Source organism: Panthera tigris, chromosome A3, assembly GCF_018350195.1.
Source record: "Panthera tigris isolate Pti1 chromosome A3, P.tigris_Pti1_mat1.1, whole genome shotgun sequence".
Lineage (NCBI taxonomy): Eukaryota > Metazoa > Chordata > Mammalia > Carnivora > Felidae > Panthera > Panthera tigris.
The window spans coordinates 134,635,886-134,660,079 of NC_056662.1; the positions used below are offsets into that span (position 1 = coordinate 134,635,886).

Sequence of the window (24,194 nt, forward strand, 5' to 3'; positions counted from 1 at the left end):
TCCCATTTCACGAACCCGCAGGGCCTCCTCCCCGAGGGCCACCTCCCGGGCACCCGCGCGTGTGTCGTCAGCCCCACCCCCCACCCCGAACTTGTCCTCGGCCCCTCCCCCACCCCTAACTGTCTGCACTCCTCCTCCAGCAAGCCTGTAGTGCAAGATGCGCCTCCCACCTGCTCAAGAAATGAGGTCAGCAAGGTCCTTCCAGCACTCCCAGTTTTTCAGTCTCGACTGAACCGCCGCCGACGGCACAAGGGCCAACGCTTCCAACTGAAAGTTGACTCTCTTGGCCTTATTTACCCCGCCGGACACCACCCCCGATTCCGCTCCCTCTGCAGCCGAGCGAGCGGCCCAGAACAGCTGTCGGCATCTGTCTCCCGGTCCTCCCCTCGGGCCTTCTCTCCGCAACCACTCCAATGGCGCTTTTGGGCCCACAGCCACCAGACCTCCGTGTTGCTCCCAGAGCCACCAGTGAGCGACCAGCACGGTGCCGACCCCAGAGACTTCTCAGCCCTCCCCTCACCTGCGCCATCAGCTCAGAACCCCCCGCTTCTGAGATGATTCCATGGGGCTTCCAGGATGCCACGCTCTTGGTCTCCCCCTGGTCTCTGGTTGTCCCCCCTTGGTCTCCTTTGCCGTCTCTTCCTCTCCGCCTGCTCCTCCGACAGCTGGAATGTCCCAGGGCCCAGTCCTCAAAACTCTCCTCTCGCTGGGATCTCATCCGATCTTACTCCCCTAAACACCAACCAACCACAGGTCCAAGACTCCCACTACACCCCAGCCGGATCACCGGCCTCCACCATCGGATCTGTACGGACCTGTCCACTCAGCATCTGTCTTACAACCTCTCCACACGCTCAGAACCGAACTTCTACTCTTTTCGTGACCCAACTTCCTCTACCTGCGGACGTCCCCGTTTCCATGGGTGACAGGTCCGTCTAGTGACCAGCTAAAACCCTCAACACACTTACAGACTTGCCCCTTCCTCTCACACCCCACACCCATTCCGCCAGGACATCTTAAGGACCCTGTCTTCAAACTGTATCCAGAACGTGACCACTTTTCGCCCCTTCCACTGCTACCATAGAGCAAGCCACCATTATCTCGTCTGAACGACTCCAATGGATTTCTCTGTTGGCCTCTCAACGGTCACCTGGTCTACCCACATCTTCCACCCCTACCTCCCATATGGACACAGAGGCCAGAATGAACCTATGAAAATGCAATGCAGATCCTGTCCGTCCCCTGCTTAACACCCTGCACTGCTTTCCCATCATAAAACCTAGAATTCCCCAACAGCCTGCGATGCTAGACGTGGTCAGCTTCCTGTTCAGCCTCCCGACCACCCCCCAAACTCACTTGTGACTGCTGGTTTTCCTCCAGCCACCCTGCCTCCTTGGTGTCTCTCCAGCACGCCAGTGGGTCTCTGCACCTACTTGTTCTTCTAACTGCAATGCTCTTGTCCCAGACACTAAGTGGTTAGTTAGCACAACTCCTTAAATCCGCGTTCAGATGTCAACTTTCTAATGAGCCCTTCCTGACCAACCCCCTTTCAAACTGCAACCTCCTCCACCCTCCAAAACTTGGTCTACTTTTTCTTCTCTCCACAACGTTCGCGCCTTGTAATGAAACATACAATTTCCTTCTTCACGTTGGCGGCTGTCTGTGGTCTGTCTGTTCCCGTCCCCACCCCCATCCTCCACTCACACCCCCACTCAACTAGAAGCTCCCTGAAAGCAGGGGCTTGTGTCTGTTGAGTTCACTGTGTGTCCTGAGTGAGAACAGCACCAGGCACAACCCTTGGTTCTCGATGAGTTAATCAATCGGTGAGACCTTCGATACATCTTCTGAACCGGTTTCCTCGTCTACGAAGCGAGACGAGCAATATGGACCCCACGGGTTGTTACAAGCAGTAAATGAGGGCCCATGTGTAAATCTTCATAAAGTACTAATTACTATAATAGCTTAACATAATATGTTGAGAACCATCCTCAAAATTAACAATTGTACTAGGCAATTGTTTCCATGGTGCAGCTTAAGAGGTGTGGAGAAATCCACCCAGGCAGGGCTATAGTCTTTCTGGTGGCTGAGGTTCCGCTAAGAAGACATAAATGAAGGTTTTCATTTTTCCAAATTCAAAATTACCTCCGAGAAGTCCTGGGGGAGGAAAGGAACGTCTTCTGGCCAAATCCTGGTGTCCTGCTACGCTCACGTGCACTCAGCTGGCCCCTCCCTTCGTGACCGGCCACCCTCACGGAAACGTGGGAGAAGGTCTCGGGCCCTGGGGTCCCTCCACACGTGGGGACCTGGAGCGGTCCACACTCAGCAGGGTGCTCGGCACCTGGGAAACGTGGGGACAGCACAGGAGCTCAGAGAGCAGGCTGCAAGGAGGAGGCAGAAAGGACACCACGCTGACTTCCAGCCTCCCCAGCACCAGCCTCTCAAATCCCCAAGCCCGGAGGGAAGGCTATTGATACGATTACTAGAAACTGTATCAGATCCAACATTTGGTAAGTATCCTGGTTCACTGGAGAGGTCTGTGGTATAAATAATTCCACCAAGGAGTTAACAGATAAATCCACCAACACAAGTAACTCTCAGATAACAAATCGTCCCCGATTCTCTCTTCTGTCCCCTCCTTTTCCGTTCACAGCCATTGGACTTCTCCTAATCGGATTCCTATAGGCAAAGGTTCAGGTCCACTGAAAAGCTTACAAATAAGACTATGTTGACTGTAATCCCTAAGGCAACCACTAAGAAAATAATTTTAAAATATGTAAAAAAATAAACAACTGAATTAAAACGGTATTCAAGAAACTATTCAGCATAAAAGAAAGCACACTAGAGGAATAAAAGAATACAAAGGATGTAAGACCCATAGGAAATAAAGAGCAAAATGGTAGGCATAAATTCTACCTTACTGGTAATTATGTAAGATGGTCTAAACACTTGAATCAAAAGGCTGAAACTGGTAGAATGGATTTTAAAAATGCGCCGTTAGAGAAGAGACACATTTTAGAAGAGCATCAAAAAGAATAAAATAGTTACAAATAAATTTATCAAAAGATATGTAAGGCTTGTACAGTGAAAACTACCAAAACATCATTGTAAGACTTCAAATACCTCAATAAATGGAAAGACATCAGTGCACATAGGCTAGAAAACAGTGAAGACAGCAATCCTCCCCAAACTGATCTTCAGATTCAAATGTAATCCCTATTCAAATCCGTTTCCCATTTTCTTTTCATTTTTTTTTTTCAAAATCGACAGGCTGATCCTAAAATTCCTATACAAATCCAAGAGACTCAAAATAGCCAAAAGAACCTTGAAAAAAGAAAGCAAAGTTGGAGGAGTTGCACTTCCCGATGTCAAAAAAAAGCTACAGTAATCAAGATAGTGTGGTATTGGCATAAGAACATAGAGATCACTGGATTAAAACTGCCGGTTCAGAAATAAACCCATACATTCATGGGTTGACAAGAATTCCATGACGTTTTAAAGGGCAAATGACAGTCTTTTCAACAAACGGTGCTTACGTGCAAAAAATGAATCTCGACACAGACCTTATAACTTTCATAAAAAATTAACTCACAGTGGGTCAGACCTCAACATAAGAGCTGAAATTACAAAACTCTTAGAAAAAGATCATATAGGAGTAAATCCTTGTGACCTTTGATTAGGTACCAGTTTCTTAAATATATCACCAAAAGTGCAAACAATAAAATAAACAATAAATTTTAAAATTTCATGTGTCAAAAAACACCATCAATAAAGTAAAAAAAAAAAAAAAAAAAAAAACAAAGAAGGGGAGAAAATACATACAAAACATATGTCTGACAGGGACCTAGTATCTAGATTATACAAAGAACTCATACAACTTAACAGTAAAAAGACAAATAACCCAAATCAAAAATGGGCAAAAAGTTTGAAAAGACATTTCTCCAAAAAAGCCGTTCAATGTCCAATAAGCACAAAAAAATGTCCAACATTCAATTAAATACATATTTTGTATGTTGTATGTATTATATACTGTATTGTTACACAAAGTGAGGTACAGAAGAGAAAATGTTGTTAAGAAAATCATAAGGAAGAGAAAACACATTGACTGTCCTGGACTGTATTTAGCAAAAGAAATCTACATATTAGTGGACCTGGGCAGTTCAAACCCATGTGATCCAAGGGTCAACTGTACTTTAAAATGATGAATTTTAACCTCAATGAAACTATCATTTAAAAAGAGGCGCACCTGGGTGGCTCAGTTGGTTAAGTGCCTGACTCTTGGTTTTGGCTCAGGTCATGATCTCAAGGTTCTTGAATTCAAGCCCCGCATCGGGCTCTGTGCTGGCAGCGTGGAGCCTGCTGGGATTCTCTCTCCTCTCCCTGCCCCTTGCCCCCACCTCTCAAAATAAATAAACTTTAAAAAGGAAAGAAAGAAAGAAAGAAAGAAAGAAAGAAAGAAAGAAAGAAAGAAAGAAAGAAAGAAAGAAAAAGAAAAACATCAGGAGCACCTGGCTGGCTCAGTTGGTGGAGCATGTGACTCTTGATCTCAGGGTCATGAGTTCGAGCCCCATATTGGGTGTAGAGATTACTTATATAAACAAACTTTAAAAAACTGGAAAAAGTCTAAAAAGAGTAAGGCAAGATAACTCCTGAACTTCCCAAACTCTCTTTCCTCAAGTACAGTGTCTGCTCAGGAACTCAACACCAGCATCTGAACTTGGCTTATTTTTAGGCATCTCCGGTCAGGGAGCAAAGCACAAAATCAATTCCGTTTTTCTAGTCACTTCAAAGAGGGGCACAGAGAGCAGGCAACGTTTAAATCCGAGTAGACAGGAGATACATCCCGATGGATAAACCCACGGCTATTCCTTCCTCGCTGCTCTCTCCCATGACAAGCTTTCCCAGCCTTCTCTTGCCATGTTCACGTCAGAGCGCCTGAGTCCAAAGCCTTCCATGTTAAGGCTGAGAGTTCGACCTGCCCCCAGCATCACCTGGCCCTTGCACAGAGCAAGCCTCTTGACCCGCAGAAAGCTACACCTCCTTGGTCCCAAGGCATCAAGATACGGGCTCCGGAAAACGTGATCCCATTGTTTGCAAGTCTACTGTCCACCTTTACTTGGCAATACATTCAGACGCTTCCAACAACGCACAATACAAGACAGTCTTCTGCTACCTGCTTCTGCACTTTTCCCAGGTTAGAAGAGCCAGGAAGTAGAATTATAATCTCCGGCAGGAAAGGAAAAGCTCTCCGCTCAGCTGGTGCGCTGGCAAAGGAGATTTTTCTAGCTGCCTTTTACAAAGATTTATAAAGGGAGGCTGCATGCAGAGCTCTCAACCCGGGGGGGTGCGCTGTGAGCCCACGTGGCTTGTGGGCTGTTCGCAGGTTGCAAACCGTGCCCCCCCCCCGACCCCACCTTTCCAGAGCCCCACTGCCAGGGAGCTGCCGGCCCCTGCACTGCCCCGGCACAACACAGGCAGGAATGAAAGAGCTGTAGCATCTCCTGCAGTGGCTTTCCTGTCCGTGTTGAGTAGGACTTGTGGCAGCCTCCAGCCGGGGTTCGATCACCCGGGTATCCAGCTCTCAGCAGTGCTCTGCCTACGAAGCTGCACGGAGAGTGAGTGTCCAGTCCCTATCCTGACACTTCCCCACAAGCCCTGCTACTGTTAGTGCACAGTTCTGCAGGGTACCAGGAACACACATACTGCAGTGTAGCCGAAACACCAATGGTAGCTACTCAGGGATCCACCTTTCCTGCCCTCCTACCAACTGCTGAGAACCCGTGTAGGCGTGATACAGAAATGGATGGCATGTGGGGTGCCTGGCCGGCTCGGTCGGAGGACTGTGCGACTCTTGATCTCAGGGTCAGGAATTGGAGCCCCACCCTAGGTGTAGAGATTCCGAAAAAGAAAAACAAAACTTAAAAATTAAAATGGATGGGATACGAGTTTGCTCTGAAGGAGTTCAGACGTTGTGGGAATCTTTACGTCCATCCGTTACCCTTTGAATGCTTAACAAAGTTAACTGTGTTAGTGGTTGCCATTTGAAGTGTTTGTTGCTTGAACCAAATACGCTGTACTAAAGTATGGGATGAGGCTTCTCCTTTTGTAAGAGTACGCCCCTGTGGCAATTTCAATTTCATTAATTCTCTCCTTTATGTGAACACAGACGCTACATCGAATTATGAACAAAGGATTCGGTTGTTTGGGATAGCCTGAAAAAGCCAAACTGGCGCAAAAATATGCATTAAAGAGGTTACTCTACTCATTTATTTCTTTCACCAATTGTATGTCCGTCAATACATAAACGGGTCCTGTTAGCACGTATTTTTAAGATTCTTCTTCGTTAAATTAATTCACCAAAGAACAGTAGAATCACTAAAAAAAACGGGGCTAGGGATAAGCATTCAAAACCTTTAGAAATTTGATATATACGCATATGCATATATACACTTAGGTATTCTACATATACACACATATATACACTCGGATATACATAATGACATTCAGATATTAAACATATATACACTCAGATTTTACGTATGTACACGTATATACATACACTCAGGTATTATGTATATACACACACACACCTATATACGTACACTCAGGTATCATAATGACATTCATATATTATATATACATTCACATATTGTATTTGTACACATATGTACATACACTTAGATATTACATATATACATATACACACTCAGGTATCATACACACACACACACACACAAATATACACTCAGGTATCATACATAATGACATTCAGATAGTATATGTACATTCAGATATTATACTCGTACACATATGTACGTACACTCAGATATTACATATATATGTGTGTATATATATATATATATATACATATACACACGCAGGTATTATATTCACACACATGCATACAGATGCACAGTCAGGTATTACATGTACATACATACATAGCAGATAAACACCGGGACGGCTGGAGCCTGCTGAGGGAGCACAGTGGTCGGGCACAGGGTGGCAGGGGGCCGGGATGAGCGTTGCGCCCAGCCCCATGCAGCAGCCCAGTGCAAGCACACAGCGGCAGACAACTGTGTTTTAGCCAAAGCTGGCTTTTGCCAGGTAACCAGGGAAGGAGGAGAAAGGACCACTTTCCAGAAGGAAAAGGAGTGTGGTCGTACGTAAGGGGTCAGCGAACACCAAGAAGGAAGCAGGGCCGCCAGTCACAGCAGGGATGAAGTATTCAGGTGCACGAGGATAGCTACCATGGGGGACGATGGTGATCCGAGCGGGCGCTAGGCGCCCCAGTGTCAGAACCACCAGGTACCACTCCGGGAACAGGCAGCTGCCGTAAGACAGAAGCCAAGATGACCAGAAAGGAGGGCTAAGAAAAGAACCTACTTTTCTTTATTTCTTTATGGACTTTAAACAGGATCCTACTTTTAGAATGATCTTCTGTGTAGACAGATACTGCAAATGCAGTAACAGGAAGGCAGACATGGGACTTGTTGGTAAAATCCTCAGTAGGCATGGAGGAGGGCCAGGGGGGTCAGCATAAGGCTCAAACAAGAGGGGATGGGGATGAGAAAGTCTGATGCTCATGTTTCAAGGGAGCAGGGGATATTTAGGGAGGAAGAGGGGCAGTGGTCTAGAAGCAGCAAGGAGAAGAAAGAGGCATCAACCTCATCCTGACAAATGTGTTCGCTGACCCAGTAGCAGGTGCACGTTGGCAAGAACACAGTCACTGCACAAGGGCTGCATTCACAGATGAGAAGACAGGTAACTATGTGGATACTCTGTGGTCTCCAAACAACTAGAGAAAGACTGGTCTTTCACAACTAGTGTTGGGACACAGGCTGCACGTGAGAAAAAAATGGGCTGTGTCTCCTAACAATGCCTTGAGGTAAAACCACAACTTTACCAGCAAACCTCAAAAGTAAAGAAGTCATAAAGATCTAACTATAAAAATTGGGTTTCTACATGGTAAAAAAAATACCAAAAGTCAAATAAGAAATAAGTGAAAAACGTGGCGTCGTTCCTGTTATATGTAATAAACAATTAACATCCCTAATTGACAAAGGAGAAAAAGGAGAAAAAATAACAATAGAAAACACTGCAATAGAAAAGCTGGAAAAGGATGTGAACAAATAGACAAAGAGAAACAACATGAATAAGTATTTGAAAAGATGCTGGATCTCACTCCTAATTAAAGAAATGGGGTGAAAAGATGCCATCAGAGCAGCAATGATTAAAAATGCAACATTGCTGGATAAAAACTCAATATTGTTGAGTGTGGTGTGAGAGGAACTTCCATTTATTTTTTTAGGAGTATGATAATGGGTGCCATTTGTAAAATAAATTAAAAACAGATCCAAATATACAACATGAGTACCTTTGACCCACACATGCCACCGTAAGCATTAATTCTATGGATAGACTGGCAAAAATATTCCCTATGTGTGTAAAAACATATTCTTGGTAGAATTATTTGCAAAAGCAAATACTGGAAATCTACTTAAATACTCATCAGGAGGGACAAGTTGAATAAATTATATTGTGTCATCCATACAAGTAAAGAATGAGCCAGACCTACAGGGGTTGGTATAAAAAGATGTCTACGACGTAACGGCAAATAATAGGACACAGTACAATTCTTACAATAATCCAATCTGTGAATATACATTTAAGTAAGACACTCACACATAAACGTTCTAGAAAAACGTAAAAGAAGAAAAAAAACTTGCTGATAATCACTTTAGACTAAAAGGAATTTTACTCTTCATTTTTATTCCTTCTAAATTTTTTTTAATGTTTATTTATTATTGAGAGAGACAGAGACAGAATGCGACTGGGTTAGGGGCAGAGAGAGAGAGGGAGACACAGAATCCGAAGCAGGCTCCAGGCTCCGAGCTGTCAACACAGAGCCCGACGCGGGGCTCCAACTCACGAGCTGTGAGATCATGACCTGAGCCGAAGTCGGACACTCAACCGACTGAGCCAACCAGGCGCCCCTTCATTTTATTTCTAATTGAACTGTTGCATTTTTTTGTTTTTTGTTTTTGTTTTTTTTTTTACTTTCTGCCTTTATAACTCTTATGTTTTTAGAGCTAAAGATTTTTGATGTATTACCCATGAGATAACACACATTGAAGGAAAATAATTAATTTTCTTTGGCCTCACCAAAGACCATGTTAAGTACAACACATTGCAAGTCTGAATTAAAATCCCACAGAAAGATCCGACTGCTTTGCATTCTCGGGTCCCTGAAGCAAATTCTTGGTGTGAGGCTTGCTCTGACATCTGTGCGGAGAATAGTCAGTAGAAGCTCAGGCTTCTCCTTGCTGTCTCTGTCTCCTCTGTCCCCCTCTTCGTGGCGAATGCACTTTCAGACTCGGTGTTAACAGGCTCGTGCTCACTTACCTACAACTCCGTCCACACACAGACACAAAAGGAACCCAAAGGCAATCCCTCTGCTTCTCCCCAATCTTTCCATTCCCAAGCTGAGAATTTCTTTTAGCTGCTGCCTAACGTGGAAGTTACTGTTCCCCAAATCAACACAGATCTATGCGTTTCGGCCTGTGCAGCCACTATGAGTGGAGGCTTTCGCATGTGCCATCTGTTTGACTTTATTATGAATAGAGGTCTTGTCCAGCTTCAAGAAAGCGATCTCTGTCTACGGGCATTGTCACTAATGGTCGTGCACGCTGGAGGACAGAGAGCCCCACAGGCATCCCTTTAGAGCTGTCCTGCACTGACTTACTCCACCGTTGTCTCCTCTGGGGGAAAATAAAATACATTCTCCAGTAATGGAGACATTTGTGAAATTAGCTATGGAACAAATTCATTGGCTCATTGACTATCAATTAATTAAATGCGTTGTTGTTTTTTTTAATTCTCCTGTTGTCATAGAAGGCATTTGGCTAATTCCACCATCATTCCTGATTCTGAGAAATGACTCATAAAAAGGAATTTGATTCTTAGCTTTAAACCTGCTTGCACAAAGGGCTGACCGATTTACCCGACTGGATACTGAATTAGGAACAAAATAAGAAGCTTGTTATAGTACAGGTGTTACTGCAGGGGAAAAAAAAAAAAATGGAATGATGACATAAAGCATACACCAACTTTAAAGAACTTAGAAAATAATTCCTTTGACTATGTAGTCTGAAAACAAATAAGGTAGATTTTATGTGCTGATAGGGGGAAAAAATCTCCAGATTAAGTAGAAAAAAGCAATATGCCGTATTTCCCATTTAAAAAGGGAGGTGAGGGGGGGCGGTGTGCAAGTATGTGTAAGAAATTGATAGGAGGCTAAAGGCCTAGGGCAGGAGAAAGAAGTGCTTTACATTGTGAAAGTTCCTGTACTACTAGGCTTTTTAATTTTTAATGTACTATATATTTTTTATTGAAGTGAAATTCACGTAACAGAAAATTAACCATACTAAAGTGAATGATTCAGTGCCATTTACCACATTCCATCTGATTTCAAAACATGTCCATCATTCCAAAATAAAACACATTACCCACTAAACAGGTATTCTCCACTCCCCCTCTGCCCAGTTCCTCACAGCCAGCAATCGGCATTGCCTCCATGGTTTTACCTATTCTGGATCTTTCATAAAATTGGGATAACACAGTCAGTGACCATTTATAGCTGGCTTCTCTTGTAGTTCATTTTTTTTTTCATTATTTATTTTTGAGAGAGAAAGAAACAGAATGTGAGTGGGGGCGGGGCAGAGAGAAAAGGAGACACAAAATCTAAAGCAGACTCTGGGCTCCGAGGTGTCAGCACAGAGCCTGATGCGGGGCTGGAAGCCATGAACTGCGAGATCGTGACCTGAGCCGAAGTGGGACGCTTAACTAACTGACTGAGCCACCCAGGCGCCCCTGTACTTCATTTTAAAACACTAACATTTAGGGGAAACCTGGGTGGCTCAGTCGGTTAAGCATCCAACTCTTGGTTTCGGCTTCAGGTCAAGATCTCACGGTTTGTGAGTTTGAGCTCCACATCGGGCTCTGTGCTGACAGCACGGAGCCTGCTTGGGATTTGCTCTCCCTCCCTCTCTCTCTGCCCCTCCCCCGCTCTCTTGCTCTCCCTCTCAAAATAAATAAATAAACGTTAAAATAAAATAAAATAAAATAAAATAAAATAAAATAAAATAAAATAAAATGTTCTGACATCTTTAAAAAAAAAAAGAAAAAAAAACCCTAACATAAATCAAATATTTCCCGGAAATATTTTATCCAAGTCATTCACTGTCACTTTTTTTTTCAGAAATATTTGAAAAGCCTAGTATCTGTAAACTCATTATATCACGCCCCAAAGATGACAGAGAAATGAAACGATCCCTGCAAAGATTATCCAGAGAAGCATTTTCTGCTCAGTAGTGCAAAAGTTATCAGTCAACCGGAAATTTTGAACACACAACCTGTGCAGAATATCTTGCAAGGTGTCCTAAGTCGTTTAGAAGAAACAGAATGTTAGATTCGGAGCTGGAAGGGAATAGAGGGTTCATTAACTCTTACTCAGAGGTCAGAAAGTCGCAGCCCAGACCCACAAAACTGGCCGGCTTCATGCTGCAGTGTGTCCTGTGTCCAGCTATGACCTGTCCTCTACCACGGCCAACGCCTTCAAGGGGCCTGTGAGGGCAGAGACGTGAGCGAGACAGAGGAGCACGTGTGGGTGTAAAACTTGGAGGGTGGGAGTCTGAAGTTTCAAGTCCAACACGTGTAGCGCAGGGAGGCCGTTGGTCGCATCCTCGCGAGAAAAGGTCGGACAAACCAAGAATCAAGGGCTTCTTGCAACCATCGGAAAACGGGGCAGAGGGCAACCCACCCCCCCAAAATGTGGCGAGAGGCGACACAAAGAGAGTCACAGCCGAGATCTGCTCGCTGTCAGGGCCACAACTGACAGGAACACCTGCATGGCAATGGTCACGAATTGCTGGAGTCTGATGCACTAGCTCGAGAGTGAAAAGGAAACTCCGAGGAGCCACGGTCTTGAGAGAGCCCACGTATTTGTGGGTTTGACCCCCCCACCCCACTCCGCCAGGAGTCCCACCAGGATCGCACGGCAAAGGGCCAAGAACGCCCCCAGCCCCAGCTCAGGCCGGGAGGAGAGTAACCAAGCGACGTATGCGTGGGGTGGTCCACGTGACACAGTCCCCCCACCTGACGAAGGACAGTGACCCGACCCCAGCCCCACCTCCTCCTCAGCTCACCTGAGGAGCGGCAAGACAGCTCAGGAACACTGGAGAGGGCTGGCTACACAGGCCTGCTGGAAGCCTGGGGTTGAATCCTGAGAGTAGAGAACGCTTTCCTGCCCTCAACGTCGCGCCCGTTCACAGGGTCCCATCTGATCACAAAGGGTGACAGCTCAAAGAGCTGCAAGAAAGGGACGCTGCTGAACGAGGAAGAAACCCCTGAAGACCACAGGCCAGATGAGGTCCCTAGAGGACCTGGAGCATTCGGCACCCACCGCTTCTGCCCTCGAGGAACACAACTCAGCTCCTATGCAGATGAACCTGGAACCTCACACTGAGGTCACTTCCTACACCAGATCCATCGCCCCCAGATATCGACGACAATGAAAAATACACAAAGCAGGCCAAAAGGCAAGGAAAATCCCAATCTGCAAGGGCCGCAAGCATCGAAACCAAGCTCAGACAGGACACAGATACTGGAACCATCCGACAGGGAACTTACAAATAATTGGGGTGAATGTGTTAAAGGCACTACGAGAAAAAGCAGACGAGCACACGGGTTATAACCAGCAGGGAGATGGACTTTTAAAGACAGAATCAAAGAAAAGGGCAGAATGAAAACCCAGTTAAAGGATGAAGAATGCCTCTGTCAGGCTCACCAGTAGACTGAGCACAGCAGACAGAAAAGGCAGTGAGCCTCAAGACTTTGGCAGAGAAGTTTCTAAACTAAAATACAAACAGGAAAAAATAAAAGAACAGCACATACAAGAACCGTAGGATAATTTCAAAATACATAACATACACATAATCAGAATACTGGGAAGAAAAGAGAGGATGGGGGCAAAAAATATTTGAAGCAAGAATGGTTGAGAAACTTTCCAAATCAATGACAGATGCCAAACTCTGGATTCAGGAAGCTCAAATAACAAAGCAGGGTAAAAAAAAATGTACACCTACCTATCACAGTCAATGGCAAATATCGAAGACAGAGTGAAAATCTTGAAAAAAAAAAGCCAGAGAAGGGGAAAACACTGGTACTTTAGAGGAGCAGGAACAAGAATCAGGTCTGAGCTCCCTTCAGACACCATACAAGCAAGAAGAGAACAGAGTGAAATATTTCAAGCATTGAAGGAAGACCTACCAGGAACCTGAAATTCTATTTCCAGCAAAACTATCCGTCCAAAGTGACAAAAAAAGAAACACTCTCAGATAAGCAAAAACTGACCAATGTGGGACCAACTGTGTTGCACTCCAAGAAATGTTAAATGTTCTTCAGAGAGAAGGAGAGTTCAAATGTTAGAAACTCAGAGGAACATAAACACAGGAAGAGAGAGAAGGGACAAGCCAAGTTAAAATACTTTATTTTTCTTATTTTAAATTGATCTGAAAGAAAATGGCTTAAACAATGACAACGACGATGCACTGGGTGATTATAGCATATGGATAAGGGAAATGAATGACAGGAAAGTCGTAAGGGAAGGGAGACCAGAACAAGGAATACTCTGTATCTTAGATAACATTATTACATATCAAGCTGTAGAGTATTATTTGGAACTGGGCTTAAGTTTACTTGCAAATGTATATTGCAAACTCTAGGGCAACCACTGAAAATGTTAGAAATTAGTATAACTTATGTGTTAACAGAAGAGATAACAAGGAATTATATACAATACTCAGAAGCAGAAAAGTCAGTAAAAAGAAGGGGGGGGGGAAGAGCAGGTGTAATGGATAAAAACAATTACGAGGTGCCTGGCTGGCTCAGTCAGTGGAGCACACAACTCTTGATCTTGGGGTTATGGGTTTTAGCCCCACTTTGGGTATAGAGGTTACTTAAAAATAAAATCTTTAAGGGATGCCTGGGTGGCTCAGTTGGTTAAGCGTCTGACTTCAGCTCAGGTCATGATCTCATGGTTCGTGAGTTCAAGCCCCTCGTAAGGCTCTGTGCTGACAGCTCGGAGCCTGGAGCCTGCTTCCGATTCTGTGTCTCCCTCTCTCTCTGCCCTTCCCCTGCTCGTGCACTGTCTCTCTTTCAAAAATAAATAAAAACATTAAAAAATTTTTAATAAAATAATATCTTAAAAAATTGCAGACATGGACGATATCAATCCAACTGTATCAACAATCACTTTAAATGTGAACGGTCTGAATACACTGGATAAAAGTTAAAAGAGAGATTTTCAAAGTGGATAAAAAAAGCAAGAGTCAACTCTATATTGTCTAAAGAAATACCCCGTAAATAAAAAGGCTCGGGTTAAAATGAAAGGGGTAAAGAAGGATATACCATAATCCAAAGAAAGCTGGAGTAGCTGTGTTAATTTCAGACAGAGCCAACTTCAGAACAAAAATCATCAGGGATAAACAGGGACATTACATAAGGATACAGAGATCTGTTCTCTATGACATGGCAACACTAAACATGTATGTACCAAACAACAGAGCATCAAAATACAGAAGGAAAAACTGACAGACCTTGCAGGGAGAAATACACAAATCCATGATCATAGCTGGAGACTTCACCCCTCCTTTCAGTAACTGACAGATCCAGAAGGCAGAAAATCAGTCAACACATAGCTAACCCAAGCAGCACTAACAGTCAACTTGATTTATTTGACACATAGAATATTCCATCCAACAGCAATAGAATGCACATTCCTCTAGCTCATAGGGAACATTCTAGGCCATAAAAGCTACCTTAGTAAATAAAAATCAAAGCCAAAATCATATAAGCTTTGCTTTCACATCACAATGGTATTAAACTAGAAGTCAATGACAGAAAATTGGAACATCCCCAAATATATGGAGATTAAATAGACTTTTAACTAACATTTGGGGCAGGGGCACCTGGGTGGCTCAGTTGCTTAAGCGTCCTACTTTGGCTCAGGTCATGATCTCACAGCTCTTGAGTTTGAGCCCCACGTCAGGCTCTGTGCTGACAGCTCAGAGCCTGGAGCCTGCTTCAGATTCTGTGTCTCCCTCTCTCTCTGCCCCTCCCCAGCTCATGTTCACTCGCTCTCTCTCTTTCAAAAATAAATAAACTTTAAAAAAAACTTAAAAAAAATAATAACATTTGGGGCAAAGAAGAAGCCTCAAAAGAAATTACTAAACATTTTGAGCTGAATGAAAAAAAAAAAATAAAACTTATCAAAGTATGTATAATGTAGCAAAAGCAGTATTTACGGGGAAATTTGTAGTATTTTTTTTTGCTTTGTTTATTTACTTATTTTGAGAGTGTACAAGAGAGCACAAGCAAGTGGGGGAGAAGCAGAGAGAGAGAGAGAGAGAGAGAGAGAGAGAGGAAGAGAGAGAATCCCAAGCAGACTCCACGCTGTCAGCCCAGAGCCCAACACTGGGCTTCAACCCATGAGCTGTGAAATCATGACCTGAGCTGAAATCAAGAGTCGGATGCTTAACTAACTGAGCCACCCAGGCACCCCAGGAAATTTGTAGTATTAAATGCATATATTAGAAAATCAGAACAATCTAAAGTCAGTACTCCAACCTTTCTTTAGGAAACGAGAGTTAGAAAAGCAATCTAAGGGGCACCCGGGTAGTTCAGTCGTTAAGCGACTTTAGCTCAGGTCATGATCTCATGGTTCACGGGTTTGAGCCCCACAACGGGCTCTCTGCGGAGAGTTCAGAGCCTGGAGCCTGCTTTGAATTCTGTCTCCCTCTCTCTCTCTCTCTCTCTCTCTGTCCCTCCCCCAATCATGCTCTTTCTCTCTCAAAAATAAAATAAATATTAAAGAAAATCAGAACGATCTAAAGTGATTACTCCAAACTTCCTCTTTAGGAAAAAAGAGTTAGAAAAGCAATTTAAGGGGCACGAGGGTGGCTCAGTCAGCTAAGTGTCCGACTCTTGATTTCAGGTCATGATATCACGATTCATGAGTTCAAGCCCACATGGGGCTCTGTGCTGCTGGTGCAGAGCTTGCTTGGGATTCTCTCTCTCCCCCTCTCTCTCTGCCCCTTCCCCACTGGCTCGCACGTGCTCTCTCTCTCTTTCTCTCTCAAAATAAATACACTTAAAAAAAAAGGGAAAGCAATTTAAGCTCAAACAAGCATAAGAAAAGACATAAATTTTGGTGCAGAAATCAACGAAATCATCAACAGGAAATCACGATCTGGTTCCCTGAAAGATGAATAAAATTGATAAACGTCTAGTCAGGCTAAAATCGTGAAGGGTATGATGGGTACAGAAGATGTTAGGGGTGTATGCCTTCCATAAGAAGTTGTGGCGAACTCAGCCCACGGCCAGGTACACGTCCTGCGTCCACCAGCCGTGGGCTGAGTTCGCCACATTTGCTGGCATCGTCGCTGAAAATTTGAAGGAAAACCACCACCAAAAGAGAAAAACAGGGAAAGGAAGAAATACGGCATCATTTCGTTTAGCCTGCCCTAGTTTTAGTTGAAAAGCTAGAGAAAATAATAGCAGCCTTGATGGGCCTAATGGTTTCGGTTTTCGCAGACCAGAAGTGCAGTATTTTATTCAACCAGAAAGTGTTTTCCAGATTAATCTGGGGAGAGCAGACAGCGTTCCTGGAGTGTCCGCAGCCCTCCCCACTTCCTCACATCTCGCACCTGCCAAACCCAAGGGGTCATCTGTGAATCTGCTTTTTGGACACGCCTTAAATGGTTTCTCTAAGTTTTCTTAATCACGGTTGATTTCATCCTTGCAGGAGCCCAGAAAAGGCAGTCATCCAAGTACTATTCTCACTTTTTAGATGAATAAGATGGGAAGTTTCCAGACAGGTTCAAGGTCTTTGCAGAGGACCCCGTGGACACTGACTGGAACAGGATCCAAAGCCCCGGAGCCCCTGCCTGGCGGTCGTGCCACGTTCCCCTCAAGTCGTGACCACAGCGGCTGAACCGTAAGGTGCTACTCGGGCCACACCGTCACACCCAACTGATGTCAGCTGCCCTTGGTCAGACCTGCACAGCTGTGACGTAAAACCCCCCGCGGGGGAAATGTGTGCGTTCCGATGGCTTCTTTCATTTATCGATAACAGGGTGCCTTCTCCTTGTTAATTACCCATTCCTCGTCCAGCCCACGGCAGCGAAATGTCCACGTCCGGCCGGAGACAGTTGACTTATTTGTTGAAATATGTATCTGCTGCTTCTGAACCAACAAAATGTAGGCAGGTGTGTTGGTGGGCAAGATTTACAATTAAAAAAATGTTAAAAACAAAACCACGTATTTCACCATAAGGCAGAACCACAATAAAGAGTCAAAAGTAGAAGAAAACGCCACGGTCCTTATGAGTTATGATCTCTTTCCTCAGCATATTTTCCAAGGTTGGACACGTGTTGTACATGGTACTTCAGTCTCCTGATTGCTTTCGCTTCATGATCTATTATGAACATTTTCCCATGTCCACAATCTCCAAAAATCTTATCTCATCAGAGCAGGATATTTACATAACCATACTTAGATGTTTTCCATTTGGGGCTGTTGCTTAAAAAAACAAACAGGAGAAACATTTGGGCCTAAAGATTTCTTTTTCTCCACGTTTACTATGGCTTCCTTGAGCTACGCTGCCCAGAATGCAACTGTCTGAAGTATTTGCGGTCCCGAATAAAAATCATGCATTTAAAAAAAAAAAGAAAGAAAATCATGCATTTAAAAAAAAAAAAAAAGAAAATCATGCATTTATCCTTAAGCAGTCCCCTTCCCCACCCCAGCCGTATTTAGGCCTAGAAATGCCTGCCTTCTGCTGAGCCAGCATAATTTATTCTTAACCACTTCCTGCTCTGCCTCAGAGCCCACTTCTTATTAGCAAATGTGCCTTTAACCTATTCCTCTTAGAAATTCTTTTAAATAAGAAGTTCATCTTTACCAAGAAAAATCTTTCTGACCATTCAAGTTATTTATTATCACATAATGGTAGTTACACTGTAACCACACTGACTTCTAGAGAAACAGTATGGTGTAGATAAGGTAGACAGAGCTCATACAGGGAAAGATTCATATGTAATTGAAGCGAAAATCACACAAACTACATTTGTGGCATCCAGACGGTTCTCTTTACTAGCAGCTCAGCTAAGGGTGTTTGCCACTGGGGTCAGTTTATAGATGCCATTAGTCTTAAAAATCACCTTAGAGTAGGTTTTAGAAAAACCGAACACATAAACCCTGGGGCAGATCTGAAGATCCTTTATATTTTTTAATGTATCGAGTTGAGTTACAAGTTTAATATACTGGGCACCTGGGCGGTCAGTCGGTTGAGCGTCCAACCTCAGCTCAGGTCATGATCTCAAGGTTCGTGGGTTCGAGCCCCACGTTGGGCTCTCTGCTAACCACTCAGAGCCTGGAGCCTGCTTCGGACTCTGTGTCTCTTTCTCTACCCTCCCCCCCCCCCCACCCACCCGGCTCATGCTCTGTCTCTCTTTCTCAAAAAAATGAATAAACATTAAAAAAAAATTTTTTTTTAAAGTTTAACGTCCTGGGGCGCCTGGGTGGCCCAGTCGGTTAAGTGGCCGACTTCGGCTCAGGTCATGATCTCGCGGTCTGTGAGTTCAAGCCCTGCGTCGGGCTCTGTGCTGACAGCTCAGAGCCTGGAGCCTGTTTCAGAGTCTGTGTCTCCCTCTCTCTGACCCTCCCCCGTTCATGCTCTGTCTCTGTCTCAAAAATGAATAAACACTAAAAGAAAATTTTTTTTTTAAAGTTTAATGTCCTGAAGCTAAGCGGACCAGGTCCTGTGCTGGGAATCCCTCAAGGAGCCCAGCTGGCAGCACGTTCACCCCAAGAAAGAGTGACAAATAAGTGTGGAAGTCTGAGTCCCAGCTCAGGCAGGAGACGGGGCAGGATGACCGGGACAGAAGGCAGCAGGGATGCAGGAAGGAGCAGGTGGGGGGGGGCGGTGGATACCCTGGGATGCCCTGGACCACAGGGGCGTGTCAGGTGACCGCCAGAAACACAGCCAGCCAGGGACAACAGGACAGAGAGCGGAACCAGCCAGGGGAACCCACATGCTTCCGAGATGCAGAGGAAATCACTGGGAAGCTATGAAAGCAGGGGTGCCCTGAGGAAAAGTGGGGGTGCCGTGAGGAAGGCACTGCTTCCAGGAATGAGGCAAGCGGCAGGGAGCAGGTCGGGGACAGCCATCCTGGGCGAGGGGCTCGCCAGCTGGAGGGCAGCTCAGTTTCGTATTCTAAGACTAAGCTGAGACACGCTGACTTAGGGAGCAGGTGCTAAAGTGACAAAATGTGGGGACAGGCATCTCTCAACCAGCCTTCGCTGGGCTCTACCATGTGGGAGATCCGGGTACGCTTGACTTGATCCCTGCAGGGGGGCGGGGAGAGGGCCAATGTTCCGGAAAAATCACAGCAGGGGCTGTGAGAGTGACAGGTGGACTCCCTCTCCAGGGAAGGGGGACAATCAGGAGGTCCTGTGGCAGTTAACCTGCTTCCAAGGTGACAGTGGGGGCAAGTTTCAAGGACCGTGGTGTTAAGTTTGTCCAACCCGACCTCCTCATTTTATACACTGAAAAAAACAAAAACAAAAACAAAAACAAAAACAAAGTCCGAGGATATGTGCATCTGAACGGATACTGACCTGAGCCCAGTCCCCTGAAGAGTTGAATCTGAATGACACAGGCCACATCGAAGGGAGGCACAAATGTGCCAAATCAGGCAGGAATCTCAAGTATCTGGGGCTAAACTCAAGACGTTGTCACTGCAGAGTGACAATGAGAACACGGCCCAAATCAGGGCCAGACACGCTACTGTGCAGCCAACCGGTGTTGGTGACCCCCGTCCGAGGACGCATGGGCCCTCTGGGGGGGGGGGCGCCGGAGCTGTTCAGAAGGACCGTGGACCTCCAAAGAAAGGTATTCGGCCCTGTCCCTCCAGACCAGCGCTATGGCAAGTACAGTAAGGAAATATGATGTGAGCCACATCTGTGATTTTAAAGTTTCCGGCACGGTTTTTTAAAAAGGAAAAATAAGCAAGGAAAATTAGGGTTAGTCAACACTGTATGTAAATAAAGTCAAATTATCTCAACATGCAATTGATACAGAAGTTATTACTGAGATATTTCACACGTGCATATTCTGTCTTTCACAGTAGACCTTCGAGACCTGGGTGCTGTCTACACTCTACGCTCACAGACCGGGTCCCTTGGGACGGGCCACACAGCACGGGGCTCGGGAGCCCGTCGAGCCGGCAGCTACCGCCCAGCCAGCCCAGCCCTCCACCTGCGCTCCCCTCTGCCTGTCCGGTCCGGTTTGCTTCTGCTCCACCCGGAGGAGGAGGTCCTGCCTCCCCTAGATAAACACCATCTTCCAGGGAACAGCCTTGTGTGCTCGGCCGGCGGGGCACAGCCCGAGCTGGTCGCGAGCTGGTCCCCTGGAGAGAGTCCGCACCCACTGCATGTGGCCAGGAACCGAAAGAAAACAAGGTCACTGTCACGGACGCAGGGCGTGGGGCCAGCGGAGAAAGAGTCTCGGGAGCGATTAAAGTATTAACAGATAAGAACTGTGCCCCTGGCCACCATGCTGCTAAGGGAAGAGCAAGTCCATTTCAGAATAAACTGAAAACGTTTCCTCCTGAGACATGTTCCCGTCTGCGTAGTCCCCAGCCCAGCACCTGGGTGAGGGCTCAGTGAATATTCATTCAACATAAAAACAAAACAAAACAGCACACACCTTAAGTGTTGAGCTCCTTCACGAATAGGGAAAGTGCAGGGTGAGCGGTGACGCCCGATGAAAAGGGATTCCTGTGTGTCCCGACCGGTTGTTTTTACTCCCACGAAACTGGAATGTATGAAATTCCAAAAGCTTACGGGGCGCATACCTGCCTGCTGATTACAGAACAGCGCACCCCATCTGTTCTGGAAGGGCCTCGCCGGCCCCCTTCCCTCCCTCGCGCCCTGTCCTCGCCTTCCCCCCTGTACTCCTTCATCTGCCTTGGAACCGAGGAGGTTGGCCAAATGAATGGACAAAAGAACAAAAGAAGGAATGGACGAGATTGCTTTCTGGCCTCAGATGTCTTTGAACGGGGAAGATGCCGGGTTAAGTTCCACAGATATTTAGCCGGTGCCGGACAGGTATATAGAAATCAACAGGACGGGACCGTGATTTCCTTGGTGCCCAGGGCACCTGAAACCACAAGTACTCAGAGGAGACTCAGGGTGCTCACCTTACATTGGCAAGACACCAAGACCTCGTAAGCCGCGTGCACCTTGGTCTGGACCTCGTCCCCTGAGGACTCCTGCCTATCACAGAACAGGTGAGAGAAGCAGGCACAATTTATGACAGCACAGTCTGGCCAGGCACCACTGGGGCGCTGGCTTCATGGTCTGTCCCGTCCAGTCTCTCAGGGACGGTCTTCCAGGTTCTTGCTGCTTCTCACCTGCCGGGCAGCCCGGTTCAAGGAGACACGTGCAGAGGCAGCCGCGGTGCTTTGTTTATTGCGTTTTAAGTTTATTTATTTTGAGAGAGAAGCGGTGCACGAGGAGGAGGGGCAAAGAGACAGGGAGAGAGAAAGAGAGAGAATCCCAAGCAAGAGCCCGACGCGGGGCTCGATCCCACGAACCATGGGATCGTGACCTGGGTGGGGATCAAGAGTCGGACGCTTTGAGCCACCCAGGCGCCCCTGTGCCGTGGTGCTTTGGGAAAAGCCTGTTCTTCCCTGATAAAAAGGACAGACGCGGCCCCCCTCCCACGCCACCTCAGACACGGATGTGAGCCGGTAGCTGGGGAGAGCTGGCTGGACCCCGGGGGTACCCGGCATGAGGGCAAAAGACAGCATGCTAAGGACGCAGGTAACAGCAAGAGCGGAACCGGTTCTGGCCAGCAGCACGGAGCGGCCCCTATGCCGTCGAGGACACAGAAACACGCCAAGTGCGTGTTAACAGGTGCTCCGTTGCAGGCCAGACATACAGTAACGTACGAACGCACACAAGCGTGTGGGACCTGACGCCGGTAGGGGTGCCATGGGATGAACCGTGTCCCCAGAAGGGACGCTGAACTCCTAACCCCCGGTATCTGCGAATGTGACCTCGTTAGGGGTCTCCGCAGGCGGTCGAGTCGAGAGGTGACCAGCAGACTGGCGACCAGCCATTGCTGCCTGTATCTGTCCATGCCAGGAACCCCACAGGATGGGTGGCTGGTAAACAGAAGCGTTCACTTCTCGCAGCGCTGGAGGCCGCAAGTCCAAGATCCGGGGTGTCTGTGGAGAGCCCGCCGCCCGGTCCAGACAGCCATCCACTCACTGTGTCCTCACAGGGCCGACGGGGCGAGGGAGCTCCCTGGGGCCTGCTGATAAGGGCGCTGATCACGTGGATGAGCGTGCCCCGCTCACGACCTAAGCTCGTCCCAAAGGCCCCGCCTCTCACCCCATCGCACTGGGGATGAGGTTTCCACGCAGGAATTTGGCGGGACACGCACTGAGCGCACCCTGACCCAGAGGTGGCTTCTTCGGGTGCCACCAGCCGACGGGAAAAAAACACCTTCTTTTCTTCCTTCTTCCGCAACGTCGGGCCCTGTCCGCCACCCCTCTGGCCTCCGGAAACCACAGGGCCTGGGATCCCGGGGCCTGCGGCTAATGCCTCGTGGAGACACAACGAAGGAAGAGGTGAGTGTGATCTCAGCGGAGCGGTCTCATCCACACGGGGCACTGGGGCCGCCTGCCTGTCAAGCAATTAGGAAGACGTATACACAGTTTTAGCCAACAAGTTCAAGATCAGGGTCAGAGCCTCCCGGAAGCTCCTAATTCCGCTGTGTTAGGGCGTGCGTGCTACCAGGACGCACCGTGTGGCCATCGGGGCGTCGGGAAGCGTCGGTTTACGGTTTCTCCACCTGCTCGCTGACATAACCAACGGCGGCCCCCAGGGTCCCCCCACGCCTTCACGCCTCCCGAAGCAAAGCCGCTCCTGGGCGCCACACCCTGTGTCATGCCACAGAATGGGAGGCGTCACCGCAGACCAAAGGAGGGTGCAGGGCACTCAACAGACTCCTCAGAGGCGGAGAACACACGGAACATTCCACACGCAGCGAGAGGATCTCCGCAGCTGCTCTGTGATTCCTCCGGGCGAAGAACCGTGCGATTCAGGGGCCCACGGCGCATTTACCCGACAAACACTCTTCCTGGGAACTCCAGTCTCCTACTAGGAGCTCTTACTAGGAGCTCTTGTCTCACACTCAAACTAATGTCGTCTGCTGTCTACACAACTGGAGGACCCAGGACCGGCAAGGCCTTCCTCCCTGCATCCCTGGCCCACAGGGCTGGAGCCCACAGCCCTCCCTTCTCCGACCCCAACCGACCCCCACCTGCCCTGCGTTCAGCTTCTCACCGTCCTACAAGCGCACTGCTCAGACTCACCTCCCAAAGAGAGAACCCTCTCGATTTGCTCAGGTCAAGCTGGAGTACAGAACATAACCTGGAATCCGATTTCTTCACCAACAGTCCACCCAAAGTTTCCCTTCTGAGCCAGGTTTATCTTGTATTCAGCCACTTAACAAAAACCACGCATTTAGAAACTGCATGACGTGCGCAAAGAGAATGCAAAAATGAGTAAGTTCTTACCCTTGTAGGGCTTACGGTTTAGCAGAGGAAATAAAACGGTTACATAAATCACTAAAATTAGATTAGAGAGTTTCAAGGGCAATCACAGGTTCTGAAGGAAAAGTTGCCATGGAAGCACCTGGTAGAGAGAACATTTCGGCCCGCGGATGGGAGACAGAGAAAGCCAGGACTTGGCAGGGAAGAGGCTGGCATTCTGTCCTGTGCTCCACACACGGCCAGTGTCCCATCTGCAAGATGCCAGCCCCCGGTGGGTGGATCTCCACGATCCCCACGTTAATGATCCTGCAGCTTTGAAAAGAAGGCGGTACGTGCGCTGAGCCTGGAAGGACCGCTAGGAATGTGGCCCACGGAGACGGCAGAAGAACGTTCCAGGGCACACGCTTGGAGACCGCGGGGGGAACCGCACTGGAGAGGCGGGCTGGGGCCAAGCGATGAAGACTCCAGGAGGCTCAACCAAGGTTGCACCCCCCCTTAGTCGACAAGCAA

At 47.0% G+C, this 24,194-nt stretch overlaps 1 protein-coding gene across 3 annotated transcripts in view; it reads right to left on the reverse strand.

The window, feature by feature from the left end:
• RNF144A (ring finger protein 144A) overlaps positions 1–24,194 on the reverse strand; it is a 139,077-nt gene that overhangs the window by 109,976 nt on the left and 4,907 nt on the right. The window contains exon 2 of one of the 3 annotated variants that reach the window (XM_042982563.1): positions 22,182–22,813. The exons of the other annotated variants lie outside the window; for them this stretch is intronic. The gene's annotated coding sequence lies outside the window, so the exon portion shown is untranslated. The remainder of the gene's footprint in view (positions 1–22,181; positions 22,814–24,194) is intronic. 3 annotated transcript variants of the gene reach the window in all.